Source organism: Nanorana parkeri, unplaced genomic scaffold, assembly GCF_000935625.1.
Source record: "Nanorana parkeri isolate BGI_ZX_2015 unplaced genomic scaffold, ASM93562v1 scaffold464, whole genome shotgun sequence".
Lineage (NCBI taxonomy): Eukaryota > Metazoa > Chordata > Amphibia > Anura > Dicroglossidae > Nanorana > Nanorana parkeri.
Genome location: NW_017306732.1, coordinates 585,079 through 606,880, shown reverse-complemented (window position 1 = coordinate 606,880; position 21,802 = coordinate 585,079). Strand labels below are relative to the sequence as shown.

Below are 21,802 nucleotides of genomic sequence, written 5' to 3'. Positions count from 1 at the left end.
ACTTAAGGATATTTCTATCGAAGTCCTAAAATGGATGACCTTTAAGCAAAGGCCAAAGATATTGGCTCCCACTTTGTCGCATTCCATGGTCCTCTGGGATCAGTTACATGGCAAAGAAAGCATAACCTCCTCCCACACCCCCCTTGCACCACTTTTCAACAACCCAAATTTTGTACCCGGACTGCAGCCTAAAGCTTTCCAATGGTGGCTTGACAAAGGCCTTTATAGAATCAGAGACTTTGGGGTTGATTTACTAACCTTATAAACACACCACGAACATGTATACACCTCTGTAGTGTGTTCCCTCCCAGCATGATCTAGGGGTGGAATCTAAACACCTTTGTAGTGTGTACACACCCAGCAGGTGTGTTGTGCAAAGCCAAGCATGAATTGCAAGGTGATGTTGTGTAAATTAGCTCTATGTTGTGTTGCTTGCGTTGATGAATGCAGGAATGTAAATGCATGAGCTAACCATTTTTGTCTAAACTGTGAAGCAGCATTATATATGCATCATGTGCATGATTTTTCCATATATGGCATTAGTGGAAATATGCTTTTAGAGACTTTTTGGTTGATAAATAAGTTTTGCTGTGTGAAAATCACACGCACCTGGTGCGTGCGTGTGTTTAGGTTAGTAAATCACCCCCTTTGTTAAGTTTCATAAACCAATTTCTATCTCTTATTGTCTAAATACTCTCCAAATGCCACTATCGGAAACGTTTAGATTTAGACAAATACAACATTATTTACAGTCGATACAGATTCCAAAAATGGGTTTTCCTCTGAAAACACAATATGAACAGTGGTGTTCAGGAGGGATTGGTCAGGAGGGAGGGATCTCCCTAATCTATGCTGCACAACTAGGGCCATTCAGTTAATTGGCTTACATGGCTACATGGGAAGCTGACTTAGGGGTAACACTCTCTATGGAGGAATGGAAACAGTGCATTATGAGATCGACTAAGGGACTGCTTAACGTATCCCTACTAGAGGCTAACTATAAGGTCCTCTCTCGATGGTACTTAGTACCAGCTAAGTTGGTGACCATGTTCCCAGGATCCAGAGCTTTATGCTTCAGAGAATGCAATCAACAGGGCACTATGATTCACGTTTGGTGGGAGTGTTCAAAATTGCGTCCGTTCTGGAATAGGTTTTTTGCCCTGTTCTTCAGGATTCTCTGGACTCATGTCCCAAGAGATCCACAGCATTTACTGCTAAATAAACCGGTTCCGGGTATTTCTGAGGCACAGGGCAAACTCTTGTCATTTTTCTACTTAGCGGCCAAGACTTCAATCGCACGCTCCTGGAAAACCTAAAGGGTGCCATTCTCTATGGTACGGTCTAAATTAAATTGGATTATGATCCACGAGAAACTATATAGTATTTTGCAAGACAGATATATGAATTTCGAAGCAATATGGGAGCCATGGTTGACATATCAAAAGATTTTAAATCTTTCGGGCACACAGTGAGCCTGTTCAGGATATCTACCGCTCTGGAAATTTGAACCTTAGGAATCTGCAACTTTCTGTTTCCTTTCTTTTTTTTCCTTTCTTTCTCATCCTTTTTCTACTTTTCTTTCTTTTCTATTATTTATTATTATTTCTATTATTGTTATTTTCTGCTTAATGAACAGTGTTTCCATTTTTTTATTATTGATTGGTGGAAGGGGTAATCCAGTCCACCACAAGAAACTACCATGTGTAGACATAGCGAGGAACAGCAATATTTGTATTGTTAAGAAAACAATTATATAGGACCTCCTGCCCCTAGTTATTAAGAAATGGGCTCTTATAGTTTAACTATACATAGCTAACGGAACCACTAAGGCCTTAAATACTTTTAAGAGGTGGGGGGGTACTGTGTTGATATTAACCAGTTGACATCCGCGGTGTTAAACCCCCTTCCCATCCAGGCCATTTTTCAGTATTCAGCGCTGCGGTACTTTGACTGACATTTATTCCGCCATGCAACGCTGTACTGAAATGAATTTTATACCATTTTTTATGGACAGATAGAGCTTTCTTTTGGTGGTATTTAATCACGCGCGCGAAACCAAAAAAACGATAATACCCAAAATTGGCCATAGGCGACGCTTTTAAAGCTTTTACCGCTCATCAGTTTAGTGTTATCAGTGATTGATGGCCCTTAAATGATTGCTCTCACTGCGACGTTCGCGTGGCTATGGAGCCGACGATCGTCTATATGTGAAACACCCAGTAACGGGTGTTTGCATTGGTCGGGTCTTTTCTGCCCGTGCGTGCCCGCACCCACCAATGCTGCAGTGCCGTCCGTCCTTTTTTTTACAACGGGCGGACGACAAGTAGTTGAGAGGAGCGTCTCTTTCTCTGCGTCCATGGCGTCTCCCCTCCTTGCTCTCCCTCCATGTGAGCCCCCAGGCAAGTCCCCTCCAGCAGTGAGGAATCGTTTCATCGTGCCTGATCCTTTCGTCGATCTTGTACTTCCTTGGGCTTTCTTCCTCCTCATAGCCTTATTGCTCCTTTGCTACTTCCCGTATATTTATGCACTGGGGGGGGCTGTATCCCACCTTTGCTGCTGCTGCTGCTGCTGCTGCTGCTGCTGCTTTAAATCCTCCAGCCTTCAGCATATGGCTTTATCTCTGCTTAGCTTACCACTGGCAATGTTGCTGCTGCCGTTGGTCTCACAGTTTGCAGTTTTACTGCTTTGGCTCTCCTTAGTCTCTCCAGGCGAAGTGCGGAGCATGCAACCCTCTCACATAATGGCCATGTCCATATCCATGTCACTGCGTGCGGGACTCGGATCTCTCATCTGGCGGCAGTGTGTGGGCCCTTCTGTGTCCCGGCTTATGCCTCTCGAGCCGCTCGTTCCGCTCGTACTGCTCGTCCGACAGTGCCCAGAGCTTACCACACGCGTCCATCCACCGTCATGTCCGCCGCCGACTAGGCCACGCCCCCCTCCTCGTCTCCCGACTACTCAGACATCCTCCACCTGTGACTACCCCCCTCCGGTAATGAGATGTCTTTTAACCAACAACCAAGCCCACTTACTTACCTCAACATTGCATATTAGCAGGTTACAAAAAACAAGATCTTAATGAACTGATAGTCTCTATGAATTTCTACTTGAGTTCCAACCCAGGATCAGTCCATTCTGCTTTGCTCACAGCTCTGTGTCAGTTCCTTCACTTGTTTTTGTTAATCATTTCTGTGCACCAAATGTCACTGCCTCCACTCAGTTGTCTGCTCTACACTTGTAAGTATGTTTCTGATCTCCCTAAAGGCTTCCTGGATGTTTATACTTTTGTTGTTCCTCTATAAGCTCGGTAGAACATTTTGCCTGCCTTTGTCAATGTTCGATCCCCTAACCTTGGCTTTTGACTTCCTCCGGGGTGAACATTGGAGTTCCAATTACTGTTAAATATTGCAAAATAAGTCAAATAAAAATGTTTATTTAAATATTCCATTATGGAACAGTGTTTACAATCCTTAGTGTTTCTTACTGAATGTTGTGTATTATACAATTACTGTACAGCCTAATTTACTGTAAAAAATGTCTTACTATAAATTCCCAACCATTGTTTTTTGCCTTCCAGTAAAATTGAAAGGGCCTAATGTATTTTATTTGCCAAACGTTAAAATAGTTCTGGCAACATCTGTAAATAGTTGGCCTGTTTACTTTGACATCTGTGTGCAGACCATTATGAAAGAGAGAACCAGATTCTATCTTTATTATTTCAATAGAACTCTTGTTTCTGCCAAAAATCACAAATTCTGCCATCATTTGTAGGCAAGGCTGGAGTTCGAGTTATGTTGCTGACTACAAATACATGAGCACATGCAATTCAGCTCAGCTACGACAGTTGACACAAAAATAAACTTGGAAATACATTTAGAAAGCAACCATAAAATTGTATTTTTTACAGTGTCTTCCCCTTTTAAAAAAATTACATCTTAACATGCCACTTTTGTACAGAAAATAGCCAAAATAGACTTTCTTAAAAAGGACAATTTGGCCATTAAAGTGGAACTTCAGACTATGGAAGTCCCCCCTTCCTGTGTAAAAAAAAAAAAAAATATTGTGAAGCTTCACTTACCCCCTACATGCTCCAGTACTGTCCGAGCCATCCGGCTTGGTCCAGCACTAGATGTACTCTTCCAGGTAGAATTACACTGTCATTCTAATTTACACACCCTCTAGGAGGCACTTTATCATGTAAGTGGGGTTAAAAGTACTACAGGCATGAGTGGTGTTCACACATCTTTATGTGATCAGTGCTCAGTCCCGGAAAAATGGCCATCCTCCTGTAGCACCAGAGGAAGTAATGGACCTCCCATTGGTGTCACCAAACTGTCTGACATAATACTGGAAAAGCATAAGGAAGGGGGGAGGGAATGGTGTGGGTGGGAGGGGTATGGTGTGCCTGAAAATTCCACTTCAAAATATAATTCTGCCCTTAAAGAAGAACTGAACTCATAAAGTGAAGATCTGCTATGTTATGAGGAACATTTAGAAATGTTAATTGTGCCTCAACAGTATGCTGAAAAAAGTCTTAACAGTGCACCTCCCGGTATGCTAGTTTGCATAGGTAGTCCTGTGTTTAAATTCTAATAGCTGTATATCTCAGTGTACCTCTAACTGCTATTCTCAGATTTAGAGTGAGATTTGATGATATCACTACTGTGTTGCTCGCTGGTCTGGTAAGTCAGTAACAGAGAAAGATGAGCTGCAGGAAGACCATGGGCATTGCTGATGACTAGTCTTTTCCCCTCTGAAGCTGTGCCTTGTCCATGCAGGACAAAGCAACAGGTTCACTTTAATTTAAACTTCCCCAACATCTTATATTTACCTTGCCCCCTCCCCATTTTGTTTTACCACCATAAGTGAAAGAAAACTGTACAAGTTAGAAATTACTGGAGTCCTAGCTTACACAGGGCTATGGACTTCCCAAAGGACAACAATTGTTGGCCAAGTACTGTCACAAGGAGTGAGGCTTATGCTCCCCCATAACTGGAAGTATTAGGCATTTCCTTTTGCTCCTAGTGCTGAACAAAGCAGCAGGGGGCAGAGGGAGTGTAGGAAAGATAAGAGTATGCTGGGGAGGCAGAAGGAATACAACTGTTGCTTTGCCCTGAATAAGTAAACTACAGGTTTGCTTATAATTGGTTTTCCACTTTCAGCAAAAATTTGAAAACACCTTCTGCAGAAAGTAGGCATCATGGCAGCACTCCCTACCATCCTACCTAATCAATAACATATTCTATTATTCTAAAACCTCTAAGATGAAAGATAGTATGTACTTATCTAGTAATGATGACTGTACAGCACTATTCTTTTCAGTCCAAGACAGTGGTAATACAGTATGAACGTATGTGCAGTAACCTTTGACATGTATATTGCAAATCTATTATTTACCAGCACTAATAACTGTATGTAAATGTTTTCCAAGTAATCATATACTTATTAAATAATTACATATATTATTAGGATCTGTTTCAATATCCAAAATAATTGTTAAAACTCTGATTAATTACCTTTAACAAGCTGAACTACCCCTAAAAGGTACCAGAGATACCTTTAGCATAAAATTTCTGCTGGTAAATAACCTCTGATCCAGAAGTCTGCAAATAAAAATTCCTTTAAGAAATCGCATTAACTGAATATACTATTTGAAATGGACTTTTAGACAAAAGTGTTTTAGACAAAATGTTCTATAGCTAAAATAAAATTTCCTGTAATTATTTCTATTTTAGATTTCAGAGCAAACCCAAACCTGAACTTTATTATTTGGATTTTAAAAATGAAGTAAATTAATTTGGTAAATGTTTACCATATACCTTGATAACTCTTAGTAAATGAGCTGAATGCTGGAAGAATTAAACATTTTTTTCCTAAGGTTAGGTACTGTTCCACATACATTGATGTACTACAAAATTATTCCACACATGTTTTCCTAATAAGTGTTTCATAATATTCTACGAGCACCACCCTTTTTCTGTCTTGAGCTTTCAAATTAATAAGGAAGACATTTTGCAGATTTCTTTTAAATATTCTTAGCACTCATTAAAGTGTATGTGAGTAAATGTAACAATGAACGTATTTGTTCCATTTTTTTTCTGTTAGATATACAATTGAAAGTTTTTTGTTAGATCTGTTTAAAAAGGGTTTAATAAGTGCAAAAAAACTGTTGCTCTTGTCAGAAATTTAAAGCTATCCTGTTCACAATTCTTGTGTTATCTTGAAGAGCTTATTTAGCTATCCAATTTCTTGTTTTGGGACTACAGATTAGTTAGTGCCTATACATTAGAGATGAAGACAATGGGATGGATTGAGATGTTTCGTGTAAGAAAACTAGGTAGGCCTGGCATCACCAAGTCCATGTTGTGTGTTGTCAGCCCATAATAAGTAAATAAAATTGAATGAATTTCTGGCAGATCAATGGGTATTGAATACTACTTACACAGTCTTTTAAGAGTAAAAAGACGGAAATGGACACATTTTGAAGAGTTGTACTGCAAAGAGCTTATTGCATAACATTTTTCTGTTTTTGCCTTGACATGCACTTTAAATAAAGTTGAAATGGTACAGTAAAATACATTAGCACAGTGGCTGTTTTTGGAAGAGGGCTCCTTTTCACATTTTTGGTGGGAATGCCCATGGGTCGTCTGCTACTGGACCAAGATCTTCGCCAAAACTCGATTAGCTCTGGGTGCCGACCTGCCCATGAATCCTCACATAGCTCTCTTCAACCAAAAACCACCTGCAGTTACCAAACACCAATTCAAATTATTACTCCACATCCTCACCGCAGCCATGAAAGTGATCGCGAGATCCTGGAAAACACCTGCCCTTCCCATTAGACTGTTTTTTTTTAAGATTATGGCCCAAGTGATGTTCTTTGAAAAACTCACAGCCTCCCAGGAGGACTCCATGGCTTCCTCCTCCGCAACCTGGGACCCCTGGGTCGATGCCTTTTTGCCAGATACTTTTGATAGGAGCTCCATGCTTGTATGATGCACTATGTGATGGGAGATCGGAGCGAGGGTTGTTTGTTTAGTTTAGTTTGTCTGTACCTCCTATTGTTTCATTGTCTGTCTGTTTGTCTGTGTTTCCCCCGTAGTACGGTTATATGCACTAGGCAGTTGAAGTCGTCAGCTACAAATTCTAGATGTGCGTGGTGCAATTTTGCGTTTATGCGGGTAGAGGCTTGGGCCCATACCCAGCTATTCTTTTGATGGGGTTTGTTCTCACCACCCTTGTATGTACAACTTTTACATGAAAAAGTGTTCAATAAAAACTTATTGCAAGAAAATACGTTAGCACAAATAACTTTTTTCAAAACAAATTCTTAGTATATTGTAAAGCGCTGCACAAACTGTTTGCGCTATATAAATCCTGTATAATAATAATAATAGTTTATTAATATCCACTTGGATCAAACATCTACCTGACCAATAATACAGTTTTTGTTATTTAAAACAGAAGTCCACAATTAAAGTATCTCTATTACAACAGTTATAACTATATTTTTCCCATTATATGTCCATATGATTTAACCCTTTTGATGCCCCATCATAAGGCTTTCGGCAGAACACAACTGTTTCCAGATGGCCACCTCAGTAAGCCTTATGTCGGTGGCTTTCTCCCTTCTGCTATAAGCTCATGGTCGCTTAGGCGACCATGAACTTATATTAGAATGGTTTCCCCAACGGTCCCCTTTAAAATAATAGCTGTCATCCGCTGATGATGATTAACCAAAAATCCGGGCGCCCCCCCGCCGGCCCCCAGCATCTGCAGCCCTTCCTGCCCTCTCCATGCTTCTCCTCCCCGCTGTTCTCCCCACCTGTATGGGCTGAGGCAGCCGGATCCAAGGAGAAAATGATGACAGCTGAAGCCGCGGGGGGGGGCAGAGGAGGAATCCCCTTGTCAGGATGGCCGAGTGGTGTGCAGAGTGGAGCTGCAGGGAGGAGAGAGCAGAGACGTTGTCATCCTGTCAGTTTCAGGATGACAGCATCTCTGTGTGTGGCTGAGCAGAGGATTGGTAAATATCTGTGATATTTACCAATCCTCTGTGTGTTGCTGATCACTCCAATGTTTGTAAACAACTGGGAACACAGAGTACTATGTGTCTCCAGTTATGAATGAACAGGAAGTGTTTTACATCACTTCCTGTTTATTTATGAATTCATGAATGGGGTGAAGCACTCACTACAGAGGCTTCTACCCATTCCTAACTGGATGATAGTAAATATTTTACCATCACTAATCTCTGAATGAATGGGAAGCCTCTGTACTGAGTGCAGAGGCTACAGAAAAAGAGATTGAGGACTCTGTGTCCTCAATTTCTTTTTCTATTTCAAAAGTGAAATGTCCGGGGTCTGTTTAGACCCCTGATATTTCCCCAAAGCCCCAACTGTAAAAAAATTAATAATAATAAATAATAATAACAAAAACACAACCCACACACACACACATATTATACATGTTTTTCTTTTCAAAATAACATTAATTTAACTGTGGCAGCACATGGCAAAGTGTTGTGACGCATTGCTGTGCTTTGTGATACACTGTGTTGCAATTAAATGTACGTCTGTATCATTTTATCACAACACACAAACCAACACAGTGCACAAACGATTTTTAACATAAGTCCCTTATTTACAGTTTTGAGTTACTTAATTTTTTTACCGTTTCACAATTTAAAATATACTAATATTTGTTATTAATTAACTCAATACAGTTTTACCTTTTATATGTATTCTGGAAAAAAAAGTGTGCACTGATACTGATTTTAGTGTTCTTTTATCAATTTAATTGTGTATTGTTATCGGTTTAATATTGATTTGATAAAGATTTTAGCAATTATCACAGCACATACAAAATGAGTAGCACCATTTGTTTATTCTACTGGGCCTGCCCTTTCAGAAATTATATGGTTTGGGGGGTCTTTTACAAACACTAACAATGCAGCAATAGAAAATCAAAACAATGGGGAAAATTGCAAAAATGGTGTGGCTAGCTGAGGTTAAAAGCATTCCTGATGCTTGGCAGCAAAAGGGTTAAAACCATTATACATGAGGTAATCCTGTATAATGTTCTGTAAAGAAAAGTATGAACATATCACATCTTTAAAATGTCAAATACTTCACATTTTGACATACATGAATACAACTTGTGCCAAATTTACTGAAACATAACTTTATGGTATCAATTTCAGATGAAAATATGATCCAGCTTGATGGATTGTTCATAGTTTTTCACAGTTTTTCTTTGTTTAAAAAAAGTGAATTTGTGTTTAGGAAAAAAAAAAAAATATTTTGAAAGTCAGATGAAGATGAAGTTGAATAATATTATTGCTGCATGTAGTTTTATTTACACTAGCTTTGTCAATGAATGATCCAAATGCGACTAAGCTCAGAAGCAACATAAATATATTGATCATTTATTAAAGTAAACATTAATAATAATGATCGATGGAAATGCTGCCTTAAGATGTTAATGTATATTTTATACAGTATCATAATCTATTTAAGATTTTAATATATTACCATCAGATTTACCAAAGTCCACAGGATAGAACTTTCCCATTGCTGCTAAAATGGCTGTTTTAGAGTGGCATGTAAATGAAGCAGGTAAATACACTGTGAGACAATTATTTTTGTAATTGTTTTTGACTTTATTTTAGACAGTCATAGTTCTTCCTGTCAAGATAAAAGCCAGGCAAATTACCTGGAATCTCCATAGAATGGTCAGCATGGCTACACCTCTCTCCCCGCCATGTTGGCAGTAGCCTGTATGCTTTTCAACATTTGGGGGGTAATATGAGAAGGGTACCACTCTCAGTTCACTAATACCTGATGCTAACAGCGACTAAACTCTTAAGAATGCCTAGTGTCTATAAGGGGCTGAAATGCATCAGAATAAGCAACTTGTTGCCCTTTGTAACCTTTTCGTTAGAAAAGTCTCTGTTTAGGATTTGCACTCATGAGCATAAATATATTTTTGCCATCTTACCTAAATAGATTGAAGTGAATAGGGAAGAAGAAAATAAGGGTGCATTACATGACTCACATTAAATGACTCATGAGGGTTATAAAAAGAACCGTATTAACAGACATATTTGAAACCACTTCCATCCATATTCTATGGAGACATTTTATTAATCACTACCAAACAGAAAGTTAGCCAATTTCTTGTTTTTACAACATCTTTCAAATTTACCTCAAGGGCTGAAAAAGGGGGAAGACTATGATTCAGAAGACTGAAGTCAATCCTGAGGGCTAGCAGAAGGACTACATGGTGCTGGGCCTGTGAAATATGAAGGTAAGCAAAGCTCTGAAAGATTAAAACCCATCCCTAAGTTGTGCTTCATCAAAATGCAAGCCATGCAATTTACCATAAGCCAGAGAGATGAGGTGACAGAGGCAGCACTTATCCAACAAGCTATGAAAATGTTATGAATCCACTAGCACAAAAGTCTCAGAGAGTGAAGGAGGTAAGGGATTAATGATTGTCTTTGGTTGAGCACTATGGATGAGTTTAGAAACCCACCAGAGGGAAGAAAGAGACAGCAGCTACAAAAATAGAAGAGCAGCCTCAAAGGATAGCACTGTAAACACAAAAAGGACAATGATTAAGTTCTTTACCAAGAAGAAGGCAGTTTGTTGAGGTAGTTTGCAAAGTGGTGAGTGTCAGCACTGCGAGGTGGTCTGGGGACACCAACAGAAGGGAGGCCTAGTCAGGGACTGCCTGGTAGATGTTCAGTATTAAGTAAGCTGAATGCCAGGACACCAAGTAACAGGTAATGACCCTGAGAGAAACATTATTTATAAAGAACTTCCCACAGTGCTGGGGGCTTCCAAAAACTTGTTGGAGTTACCCAGATTAAATTAGAACTGTTTAGTCAAAATCTGGCTCAAATGGAGTAGCAATACTGAAGGGATTCCTGATATAACGACACCTGTTATTAGTGATGAATGTGCTTATGAGGAACTAGAACACCTGCCGGTGGAACTTTTTAAGTCCAGGAACCAGTGTCCATCAATGGGTGTTTCCCAGCAGACAGCAGGTCCCAGCATTCAGTAAGAGTCCACCAGATACTGGCTGCAGGGTGGGTATTTAGCCTCACCCCAAGAGTCACACTCAGTATTTTACCTGTGTGCCTGTATATTTTGTATCTGTTTCTCCCTAAACCTGCTACCCATTCTGGTCCCTATTCTTGACCTGTCTTGCTCTTTGTAACTTTTGTTAATGCCATACACTGCTCTACCTAATTTCCCTCTTCAATCTCTCTTCTCCTCATTTTGTATGTCATATACAGGAAGTGTATAGGTTACTTAAAAGAGAACTATGAGGTGAGTGATTTTCACTCACCTCATAGTTATAGCCGACCTGGGACAATGAGACTGTCACAGGTCGGCTCAGTAGATCGGGTGGTGAGTTGGAGGACGCTAGTTTGTGTCCTCCCATTACCCTAAGAAGAACTACGGGGGAAAAGACTTAACCCCATAGTTCTCCTTTAAATTATGTTGCATGTCACTTGTGTTCTTGTGTTTATAAGAAATTGCATTTCTTCATCTAGGCTTGAGTTTGGTTTCCTCTGTACATATCTGGTCACACTAGCATTGTAGAACACAGCATGTGTTATCCAGACATAATACTAAGACAAATCAACAAGAGTAGCCTGGAGGATCTATAAGCTGTTTGCTTGTATTCACTTGCTGTATTGTCGTGGGAACCCTGTATCAAAATGCATCCAAATTACATTATGTGCTGCTACTAAAGCAAGATAAGGTATACTGCTACCAGATATTTAAGGACCAAACTAGTAAGAAGGGGAGATCTTTTGGGCCCCTAAAAAGCATTGGTTGTTTTAAGTTATCCTGTTGTAAAATACTACTAACATTAAAGGAATTTGGATCATTGAACCTTTTGTTTGGCACTTGATTGGACTTTGTACACATCAGTCTTCAATTAATCCGACATTCATCCTCCTCTAGACAAGCCTGTATCATCACCAATACCAGTGCCTGCTGAGCATGTTCGGCCGACCCGAAGCCACGGAAAGCAAGCCGATGTACGGCTGACATCAGCCGTACCAGCCTGAAGTGAATAGCCGAACTGTGTTCGGCTCACTTCACTTCAGATCGGTCATTCACTCGGCTGCCCTCGGCAGCTTAGTGAATAGACCCCAGTGTTTAACACCATGCAGCTTTGTGAGAATTTAAAGAGAAAAACTGCTTTAAACAATCTATGCTACACTTTGTTGCGTATTTAGTACCTTCATGGATTGTTCACAATTAACAGGTGGTAAGTCACATGATCACTTAGAAATTCATGTTCCTTGGTATCATCCAACTGTTGCAAAATGACAGATAAAAAGAGGTACCTAGCACATGCAGAAATTTGGGCAATTTTATTATACCTGGAAACCACATTGATTTGGTTATACTGCCACTACCTATAAAGCAGAAGTAACCAGTACTTACCTAACATCCACAGCTCTTTTTTGATTTCAGACTAGGTACTGCCCCTGAGAAATTTCAAACATACACACGCTGTTCAATTTGGATGAAAGTCTATTTACCTACAAAATGGTTTTGAAGAGTAGGGCTAAAGAGGAGCTCTCGAAGAAAATGCAAAATACAGAAAGAATGTAAAAAGCTCCATGCAGGCATTTTCCATTACCCCGGACCCCGGGGCTGCAGGACAAAATGGCTAACTTCATAGCAAAGTAAAGACCCAGAGGGTAGTTGAAATTCTAAAAAAAAAATGTTTCCTACATTAATCTTGTTGCCCATCAATGCTTTCTATTGCACTGTGGGTAGTTTTCTTTAGCAGTTGGTCTCAAAGTGGGTGAAAAATTAATGATCTGGACGTCACACACAGTTTGCAATGCATTTTAAAGCTAAGGACTGCATAGCAAAGCATCAGCACTTCTGAACTGCAATACATAGGAAGAGCACTTCTACAACATATTTTCTTGCCCAAGGCCATAGATGTTCTGTCCTTACATGTAGAAGGTTCCTTTAAACAATATTGAACATTATAAGTTTTATATCATGACTGATTGGCTGTTTCCCCAGACAGTGGTTAGTCAACATTGGGGACCTCCCACAGACATGAGGTCATCACCTGAAAGTATGAATATCATGCCAGTTCTATGAACATGTCTATGCATTAGGTTCTGTTAAGAAAATAAGAGGAACTCTAGTTTTTTTAAATCTACATGCACATATAGCTGTCAACTCCACTGATTAAAAGTAAAAATAATGTTGCCTTATGATCCCAAGTTTTAGATCTAGATCTAATGTAGCAGTATAGGCCACCATAAGGCCAGGTTCACAACCGGGCGATCCGTGCGCACAATAATGCACGAATTGCCCTGTAGTCACAGAGTTGTCCGCCACCGACGGTCGCGCTGGTGGTGCCATTATTTTCTAAGGGCACCCCAGTTATGCCGGGTGAATTGCCGGGTTTCCCGCCACTAGTTCCACCCATGAAACCGAACACAATTGCGGCTAAAACAGTAAATGTACCTTTTTTTTTGCGATTGCCTTGCGGATGTACCCCATTGAAATCAATGGGGCCACTCAGCAATCGCTGTCTGCAATTGTGCACAACCAAGCGATCCCGGGACGCACGTCCCGGATCGCTCAGGTCTGCACCGACCCTCAATGTGGACCTCTAGCCAAAATAATGTTTTTGTGTTTGATAGAGAAGAGAAGGGTTATAATAGCTGTCCCCTTTCAAAGATTTTGGTGACAACTGTAACATCTGTTAACAATTCCCTTAACTTCCAGTGACAGTGGTCAGCAGTGGCTACCAGGGCAAATTTTAGATTGGGGGCCCTGCGTGGTGGAAATGGACAGTAATGAAAACTGGACAGGGTTTCTAACCTTCTCTATTCCATCCAAAACTAGAAAAAAAAGTTTGGCTTGGAGTTATATTTTAAGTACCCTTTTTTTTTTGCAATAGTTAATGCTAAACGATATACATTTTACCTCTTCAGCTTTTTAGTATAATCAGTAGAGTTGCAAACAGTCTAAGTTTGGTAACATGACACATAATTGCTTCCCTCAAAGTAATGGCAAACAGACAGTACAGTACAGTCAGAGGGATCCCATATCTTCCACACAGCTCTTGGCACAGAATGTAAGAACTACAGATTGTGGTTTCTGCAAAAGCAATGCCAATTAACTCACTAACCATGCAAAAACAGGACAATGCATTTTACATTTATAGCAAACACTGTACAAACCCTTCCGAAAAATGTATATCTGTTAGCAAAAAGGCTTCCGGAAACTTCTTTTCATCATTCAGTTCCAGAAAGAAACGGAACTCAATCCCCAGTTATAAACTCCTTCTATTATCACCATCTCATTCATTCCTAGATGCTCCTATTTAGTGTAGGCATTAATGACAAGTAGGAAATACATACATGAAGTCCTAGAAACCTTATAAATATAGCACCTGTCCAAGAAAGGTCTCATTGAGAAATGTGTATGGGTTTCACAACTCAAGTCTATGTTGTGCACAGTTCAGTACTGGTCACTAGTACTAAAGATTGAGGGCACACCACCTATCAAAGAGTCTTTAGAGCTTTCCAACACATCATGAACTATTCCCTGTTCTAGACAGACATGTTCACATAAGAATGCTGCCATGCAACCCAACAAACAATTTACTACCAGCAAATGATTCAACTATTCAAATTTCTTCAAGATATACTTACTTGATTTATAGGCAGAATAGGAGCTGTTTGTCTTTCAGGCAGGGCTGCCAGCTGTTCTTTTTGAAAATGAAGAAGTTTTATACCCCACAAATATCATAGGCTTGTCTTTCGCTAGGTTTTCCTCAGCTTGCTCTGCAAAGCTTTCTCTTCCTCTACTTCTTTTAAGTATTACAGCTGGATAGCTATATACATCTAGTTATATATGTGACTCATGTGTGCCATCTGCTGGAATGACAGATTTATTCTGCCGGATAAGCAGTGTTAAAATGATTTTGCAGACTGGATTTTTTTTGGTTTTCCAGTACTCTATGAATCCCACCATGAACTACGATTTGAATCTTTTAATTTTTGAAGCTCTATAATTAGTTTGTAATGAAAATGACTGTTTCTCTTCTTTTGTTCAAAGGACACCTTAAAATAATACTATACTTTCACTTTCTCTCTCTTACTGTTTTTTGTTGTTGTTTTTTTTGTTGTTTTTTTAACAATTCATGTGATCATTATTTTAATGATGATAACAGGAGCCAGACAGTACTATTTTACAGGAGACCAAAATTCCACCAACAGCATTGGTAACCTAGCCATTGTTCCGCAAGTGGCTTCTACCTTATAGGTTGATGATTGTCTCTTGTAATGACAGGTAGGTTCACTGACTGCCTGGTCTGTCTGTATTGGTGCTGTATGTGTCCAGGTTGTCTAAGAAGACAACCTGCAATAGTATTATGGCATTTAGTTGCAGTCAGTCATATTCTGTGGCATCCACAGAGAGCAAGTCTATAGCTTTGGCAGTGGCCACTGTTGTCTTCTAAATATGATAGCTGCCATGATGTCATTTTAACCCAATGGCTTCAATGCTCCCTAAGTTACTGATAAGGAACATGCAGGTCAAAGATTGTGATGTCATTTTGACCTGACTTGCTGCATGTGACCAATGGAAGTTGCATGTACTTAAAGTACTTTTCCAGAAGGGCTACCCCCATACCACAAAGGATAAGTGTTCATTATTGTCTTGGAGACTGGAGTAAAACAAGACTGGAGTAAAACAGATTTACTTACTTGATCCCCACTCTGGCCAGCAAACCGGTCCATGCAGCCTCTTTTCCCCTGGGTTTCAGCAGTCTAAGGACTGTTGATGTCATCATTTCTAATGCAGGTTCCATAGCCTGCATTAGACATCAGGACACCAAGGGGCATTCTACCAGCTGGTGCATAGGGGAGAGGCGGAGAACACTGACTGCCAGGGGAGTGGGGATCAGGTAAGTAAAAGTGCTTTACCTCAGCCCCTTCCTTGTTAGTAGGGATGCTCCAATACTGTTTTCTCGGTATCGAGTACGAGTGCCGATATTTATTTATTTTTTGGTACTCACCGATACCAGAAGTCAAAGACAAAAACAAGCACTTAACACTTGCAGTGCAGGAATAGCTCCACTGCAAGGGTACTTTTTTTGTCTGCCCAGAGACGTGCTTTAACTACATGATGACCGGGGTGTTTACACCCCCTTCCTGGCCAGGCCATTTTTCAGTATTCAGGTCTGCGGTACTTTGACTGACATTTATTGCCTCATGCAACGCTGTACTGAAATTAATTTTATACCATTATTTGGGTACAGATAGAGCTTTCTTTTGCTGGTATTTAATCACCACTGGGTTTTTAAAAAATTTACTACATAAAGAAAAAAGTACCATACATTTTGAAAAAAAAAAGGTTTTCCCTACGTTAGGTTATAAAACATTTATTATTACCCAATTTGTTAGGTAAAATATAAAAGACGGGGTCATGTTGGGTAAATAGACATCAAACTTAAAAATTGCAGCGAAATCACAAAAAACTACCATACCCAAAACTGGCCATAGGTAAAGCTTTTACTGCTCTGCTCTGGCACAGGTCTGCTCTGGTCATGCTCTGACATGTAACATGTGCGGTTCAATGGGCGCAATCATCATTTTTGCATGTCGGTGCACCCGATGCATGTTTGCGTATGTATGTGGGGGTGGGGGACTTTAAACTTTTTTTGCATTTTTCTTTTTTATATGTGACTTTAGTTTTTTTTGTAACTTTATTTTTTTAAACTTTTTTTCACTTAACTTTATTGCTATCACATTGGGGGATAACAAGCCCCCTATGTGATAGCCAATATACAGTGACTGATCCTCTTTATGGAGACATCAGGTTTATTTCAGATCCCTAATGTCACCTAGGGTCCCCCAGAGAAACTGATGAAGCAAAGATCTGCTTCACCAGCTTCTCTCCGACTTCTGTAGCTGGGAATGACAGCTGAATGCAGAAGTGATGTGATATACATCACTTCCTGCATTCAGAGAATGGGGAGCAGATCAGAGTGAGATCGTGTACTGATCTCCATTTGATCTCCTGTCACAGAGCCACTGTGTCGGTCCCGGGCCTGCACCGGAGGGGGGGCGCACATCCCCAGCAAAATACAAGCAATCAGGCATCTCTACAGACCCCAGAACGCTTGTATGCAAACATTGCTGGCTGTTTACATTGCAAGCAGATTTCCTGCTTGTGCCTGCCACTAGGGGCGGGAAAGGATGTCTAAAAATGCCCACCCGCATTCAAGAAGCCAACATCCGGCCATTTAATTACAATGGCCGGACGGCAGGTGGTTAATGTACTGTATAGCATTCTCTTTGCATTATATAATGAACATGTAGCATGTATTGTTCCTGTGCTAGCATGTCAGGTTTTTCCTTATAGTAGTCCAGCATGTCTAGAAAGATTTAGGTATAGCCATTGTGATCAGAGAAAGTTGTTTACAAGGAGGCACTGATTCTTATTATTCATTGGCGTTACTGGCTTACAAATATTCTTAAATTAAAACAGCAACCAACTTAAAGTCAGCATTATACAATGTGAGGATCATAGCAAATGTTATTGAAGATTCTTGACAGCTTTTGTTTTGTAGATAGCGAGCTAGGCAACAATCGAGTGCTAAAAAGGAGTGCTAAATGGAATGGTGCGCCTTTTAAATTTCATTGATCAGTGTCAGTATTGGAATTTTGGATAGTTACATTCAACACACACAGACACACACAAATACTATATTTCATCCAAGATTACACTGGTGGTACAGATTATTACTGAGAATGTCTGTAATTTGTCCTCATGCTCTGTGCAAACATCTGGGAAAACCTGAGAGGCAATTATTGGAAATAGGTGATGAGAATTCCGAGAAATCCTGTCTACAAAATGTTGTCTTGGTTTCTAGGAATTTTTGGATCTTTGGCAGTTTTATAAAATCACAGATTAAAATGAAGAGTTCAATTGTAGTAATATAAAATTTTAAAAAACCCACTTGTAGTTGTAAAAATATAATTGTACCATGATAAATACACAGACTCTAACACTCCCAATTTTATTTTTACTGTTACGATATGAAAAACAGTTACTCATAGTATCTTGGCATACAGCCAGTCATAATCTTCCAAACTCTAATGTTTACTTTTCAACTTGCTCAGCTCTCTCTTTGTGATGTGATATACCTTGCAACTGTTCTAATGCACTGGGGATTACCTTTGGGTATAGGTTGAGTTTGACCCATGCGTTTGACCCAAATGCAGCCTGTTAGCAGTTCACCCAATGGCTGGCAAACAGGCCATTTTGGTCCTGTTCGCCCTCCTGTTTAAACAAACATCAACCAGGAGTCTATCATTTTACAGGGGTACCGCTGCAAAGTGACAGATTACATGGTGTTTGTTAGCAAATCAGCCAGGGATCCTGGGTGATGTCATTGACCAGATATAGGGGTCTATTCACTAAGCTGCCGTAGGCAGCCGCGTGAAAGACCGACCTGAAGTGAAGTGAGCCGAACACTGTTCGGCTAATCACTTCAGGCTGGTACGGCTGATTTCAGCATGTTCGGCCGACCCGAAGTGCAGAAGGAGTTCGACTCAGCCGATTCAACATCTGGATCAGCTGAGCCGAACCTCCGGCAGGCTACTCGCTGCTGTTCGGTCTATTCTCATAGATGCCGAACAGCAGTGAGTCCCTCTGAGGGACCGAGCAGAACAGAACATTTTTAAAAAAGCACAAAAAAATAAATAGAAAACGATTGTGCGGAGCTAGCAATGACAGCTTGCTCCGCCCAACAGTTTTCTATTGTCCGGCGGTTCTGCTGCCGTCAAAAAAAAAGAAAAAAAAAACTCCCCCAGGCGCTCCGGGAGTCTCCTGCCCAGGAGAGAAACACGGCTCCGTGTCAGAATAGAAAAAAAAAAAGCTTTTGCCCATAGGAATGCATTGCTAGATTCCTATTGGCTATTTCAATTTGCAATAGCCAATAGTAAACCAACATTGCTCCCGCCCTCTGCTGATGGACCTGATGGAGAACCGCAGCAGAGGGCGGGTGCAATGCTAGATTACTATTGGCTATTGCAAATTGAAATAGCCAATAGGAATCTAACAATGCATTCCTATGGGCAAAACTCTCTTTTTTTTTCTATTCTGACACGGCTCCGTGTCAGAATAAAGAAAAAAAAAGTTAAAACAGTGTTTCTCTCCTGGGCGGCCGGGAGCGCGAGACTCCCGGAGCGCCAGGGAGAGTTAGGCTGTTTGGAGATCAGTGTCCCTGGTTAGCTGTTAACCAGGGACGCTGATCTCTCTGCAAGTGGCCGGAGCCAGCCGTAAGATCACGGCTGGCTCCGCCCAGCTGTCAGAAGCAGGCTGTCGGCCAGCCAATGGCCGGCCACTCGGCCAGCTTCAGCTTTCAGCGCGGCTCAGCTGAGTCAAGGCATATCCGTTCGGCTCGACTGAGCCACTCGGCCATGTTCGGGAGCTGTACGGGCTATAGTGAATAGCCCGTACAGCAGCCCTTCATTTCTACTGAACTGAAGGGGTCCTGGGGCCGAAGATAGCCGAAGGATCGGCTGAAGCTACGGCTAGAACCTTCGGCTGCTTCGTGAATAGACCCCATAGTTATGAGTATATGTGGACCCAGGATCAATGGCCTCTTTTTGCACATTGCAGAGGGCCGGGGGTCTGTCATTTGTGGCTGAATAGTGGTGGGCGAACATCATGCGACTCAGGTCTTTTTGAAGGTCAGTACCATTTTCCTAAATGATAACAAAAAAAATGGTATGGGGTCCGCCTTAATATACATAAAAGACCCTTATCCAGGCATATAGCTTGGGTGGCCAGGAAAGGGGGAACAGTGAACATGGACCCCCTCCCCAAGCCAATCAACTTCTCTCTTTCAATTTCAAATCTTAACTGAACAAACTAAAGAAAGAACCTGAAGCTCCAGAATTTGTCTGCTCCAGTTTTGAAAAAATGTCCCTTAATGTCTTCAGGGCTTTAACCCTTTCAACAATATTGTGGTTTTATGCAATCGTAATGCATGGAAGACTTGGAAAATAAATAGTTAATTGCCAAATGGTTAAAATCATTTTATTTTGATATTTCCTATGTATATTTTTTCATTCTTTGATATCTTTGTTATGAAATAAGAAATAAAACTCTTCTTTAAACTTAAAGCTGAACTCGAGCCTGACATTCAGTCTTTCACAGTTGTACAGGCTACTCTCCTATACTGAAATTGCTTACTCTGTTTTCACAGCACACTGTTAGCTTCTCGTAGTGTGCATTAGAAGCTGCAATAACTCACAAAGGGCCCAGAGCTCTCATTTCCATGTTGGAGGACATCCAGCATCATCTAGCTATTTCTTTCCCAGCCTTACTTACCCACCCATTTTATTCTTTGGATATCAGTTTATTTAACCATGGAGGCACATCCTCACACAGAGGCGTGGCCTAGGGTGGTCTGCATATTAATACAGCCTGCTCAAGAATGCCACTTCTCCATACAGACATCTTCCCATAAAGGCATTTTTTACATTAGCATTACTCTGGTAATTAATATAAATATGTGAAGCCTGGAACAAGTCATAAACAAAACATTAGAACATTTTAAGACATGAGCTGTGGAAGAAGAGTCATTATTATAAGAGTTAACATATTTGTTCCTATGTTTTATCTCCCAGAAGTTACATACTGTTCCCAATACAAGTGTAAAAGTGTGGAAATTTATTGTTAAATACAGCAGAATATAGGGCCAATTATCTGGTGGTCTGCCTGAAAAGAAAGCATACCTCATACTCAGTGGCTGCCCACACTAACCACTTTAATAGATTCTGCTATTTATTATACATCTGTGAAAGTACTATGAGGAAAAAATAATTAATGAGCACTAAAATAGAAAATATACAGTGTGCCCTAACATTTTTGGTGCACTGTCCATCTGTCCTATATACAGTAGATCGATAGATAGATAGATAGATAGATAGATAGATAGATAGATAGATAGATAGATAGATAGATAGATAGATAGATAACCTACTTTTAAAATGAATTTAGCTGTTCTCCTTCGAACTAACCAAACATCTGGGATATTTTATTCTTTTGCACATTAGCACTAATATTTGCTGACACTGTAAAAAAACAACAACATTAAAAACTACATTTTATTACACACTATATATCTATGGGACTACTAATGAAAGCACAGTATCTTGACGAACTGCATTTTATATATCTGTTATGTTTATTTTTAATTTAAAGTGAAAGCAATAAAATGCATAAATACCTACAATAAGGGCCCGTTCACACCAGATGCAGTGCGTTTCAGCCCAATTATAGCCAGAATGGACTGCCTTGCATTGCGGCCCTGCTCACTTTTTTTGTGGGGCAGGAGAGGGCGTGGTGGGCCATTAAAGTGTATGGTACCATGGCCACGCCCTCCGACCACAATGCGCAGTGCAGCATTTTGATCGGACCGGACTGCAGGCATAATGTGCCTTGCAATCCCGTGCAGCCAATCGCATTGTGGCACGGGGGCGTGGCTACGGTGCCTTTCACTTCAATGGCCAGACTCGCCCCCTCCTACCCCACAAAAAAGTGAGCCGACTGCAATGCGAGGCAGTGCGTTCTGGCTAGAATCAGGACGGAATGCACTGCATTTGGTGTGAACGGGCCCTTAAGCTGATATTTGATCTGCTTATAATTATCCTTCCTTGGTTGCTCCTTTTCCCCCTCTACAACATGCTAGTAAAATATTTTGCCTGCATACCTTGTTTTAG

General features: G+C 40.5%; 1 protein-coding gene across 1 annotated transcript in view; it reads right to left on the bottom strand.

Annotated features, from left to right (window-relative positions):
- Window positions 1-14,861, bottom strand: part of LOC108790317 (collagen alpha-1(XXI) chain-like) — a 173,511-nt gene extending 158,650 nt beyond the window's left edge. Inside the window, exon 1 of the mRNA XM_018560551.1 lies at window positions 14,714-14,861. The gene's annotated coding sequence lies outside the window, so the exon portion shown is untranslated. The remainder of the gene's footprint in view (window positions 1-14,713) is intronic.
- Between the last annotated feature and the right edge of the window lie 6,941 nt (window positions 14,862-21,802).